Here is a 2,754-nt window from a genome sequence, read left to right as displayed (position 1 = left end):
ACTGAAAGCGTACGATTTGGCCAATTGTGTCATTTTCATATTTTCATATAGTCTGTATTGAATAAGAAATGTACTGGTAAATTCGGGTACAAACAGGAGACAAAACGGATAAGTCTACCACAAAACAAATGTCCTTAGATGTATTGGGATATTACAATGAGGGAGATTGGGCAATAAAAGAATGACGAAAATGCATTCAATGTCTCATTAAAAAATGCCTGCACAGCACGAGAGGTGCCAGCGAACCCTTGACTAGACAAGACTAGCCCAACGCATCCGCCCGGGTATGCGCAATTAAAGGCTTTGCTAATACGTTCAGGGTTCCAATGTTACAATTAATGAGCCGACTGGTATTTTTTGTTTCATAGCAAAGCGACGGCTTTTATTTTTCAAACGTGGTCGCGTTATTCATTGCAGAAAATAAACATGTTTATTGCTTTGGGAGCGTGCTATAGATCACACACAGCATGACCCAGAATGATTATGCACATCCGCGGTCAGAGTGAACACATAAATACGTGGAATTAAAACGAAAACTTATCTTGCTGAGATTCACTTTTAACAAAAGGTCGGGAATACAAAATAGTAAAAAACATAGTCCCGTGGTAAATTACGGTGCCTTAAGAAAAAGCCCATTATATCCAGGCCGTGAAAGAAGTGTAGACTATTTAGCAGACTACATCCTATCAAGTTTGGTCTGTGACCGGAGGCTAGCTATAGGCCACTGTTTCTTCTCGGTGACAGTTGCCGTAAACAGTGACTCCGTGGCACGATGTAAATTATCTGCCACTCAAATAAAAAGTGATTCTGATGTGGTGGGCTCCTTACTGTATATTCAAACAGAGATAATAGTATGTGACACTTCAGAGGGTCAGTAAATAAGCGCTGTTCTGGACAATAACGAATCAAGGAGTACAATGCCAAGGCTCTCTTTTAGTTGTCAAAATGATTCTCGAGGCATTCTCAATGACATTAGTCGTGTACGTTATAGTGTCCTCCTTAAACCCCATTGGATAAAACAGTCAGAGGCCCATCCCCTCTGACCTTCTCCTCCAATACGAATTGGAAAAAGATGGAGGAAAGAGAGAAGAGGCGAGGAATCTTTAGGTTTAATTGAGATCTTCCCAACATAATTCTCCGCGTCGCTTTTGTTAAAATGGTTTGCCACTGAGGCTAAGCATGAATCTCTGTGCATTATCTTGTAGTGGCACTTAAAAAAAATCGCGTGGCAACAAGTGAAAATCGGCTATGGGTCTATATCGCTCTTTTACATCATATATTCGGTGAATTGTGTGGAATAAATACAACTAAACGGTACAGAAATGTACAAAATAATATCCTGAAATAGGTTTATCGAGGAGCCTTAAATTATGTGGGAATAATATAACTACATCCCAGGAACAATTAAGCTTGATGAATGTAGTCAGGGGAATGATAATGATTTTTCATTCTGGTTGACCTTTTTTTGTTTAAATATAGTTTCTCTTCATTTGTAGTTCTGTCTACATTTGTAGTAGAAATGTTCAGCATTTCTTCTTGATTCATGTTCAATTGCTTCTCAGCCGTTTTATTCAATTAATTGAGTATAAACAGGTGGACATAAAACCATTCCAGAAAGGAGCAAATAAATCTCTCAGTAAACCTGTCAAATTTGAAAGGTTTGCTATTGGGAGCCACTTTGTTCATGCAATAGGCCTACTTTATCAATCAAATAAATCGAAATGCACTTAATCTTAAACAGTCCTTTCATTTTAGTTTAAATGCTTTAATTAAGCTTTCTGTTCGCTAATCACACAATTGTGAAAATCTACTGTTTCAGTCGTTGCAGTTATTATCGTAAATATTTCTGTAATGTATGGCTATTATAATGCAATGGTCTAAAATAACTCCGTAAAATCATGTAAGCCTATACCGCTTCTAGAAAAATGAAAGAGGTAAACGTGTTTTTTTATTTCTGCAGAGAAGTAATTTAATATCGAAAACCTTGTTTCCTTGCGGCAATGACAAACAACGCTTTTTATTTAACCATGGATTGCACAAAGAAAACATTCAGCAAATGGCTTACGGGTAGAAACTTAGGAAAGCACTCTATTATAGAGACAACCATAAATGTAATTGTCCTATTATTAGCCTATAACTAAATTAATTAATTGCCATATCACTGTAACGATCAATTTCATCAGTTGAGGTCAAAGCGTGGTCGAAATAATAAAAATACCCACAAAAATGGCATTTTACACACAAAATTATGGTTCTTACGGCTATAGTTTTGTAAACATTGTGTTCATTTTCTGTTCTGTTTTGCGTAGCCAACGTAAAATTGGAAAATAAAGCAAAAAGATAAAGCAGAAAGAGCATCAGAAGTGCTAAACCTATTTGACACAATGCAGAACGAAAATTGACATTTTACGTTAATTTACATGAATCCATAGTTGTTAACGTTCTTCCCAATAAGGTATTTTAAAGCTTATTATACCTCTCATATATATTGAATAAAGGAAAGAAAATCTAATTTTCGAGCAATTATCTCTTTTATGCACACCATGAAATTTTACCCCCCCCCCATGTGCATTTATCAAAGCAGTTATATTCACTCCTAATCAAATTAATGTCATGTGTTGTCTCCCGCGTGTTTACCAAAAAAGAAGGAAAAAAATCTATCTCTTTAGTTAGACCTCCCATCTTCCATCTTTGGTGTCTAAATAACAGCGACGGTGGGGTGGGCTATGGTTCTTGTAACGACGCCTATGGAGC

Source organism: Esox lucius, chromosome 19, assembly GCF_011004845.1.
Source record: "Esox lucius isolate fEsoLuc1 chromosome 19, fEsoLuc1.pri, whole genome shotgun sequence".
Classification (NCBI taxonomy): Eukaryota; Metazoa; Chordata; class Actinopteri; order Esociformes; family Esocidae; genus Esox; species Esox lucius.
Note: the sequence above shows the minus strand (reverse complement) of the source record.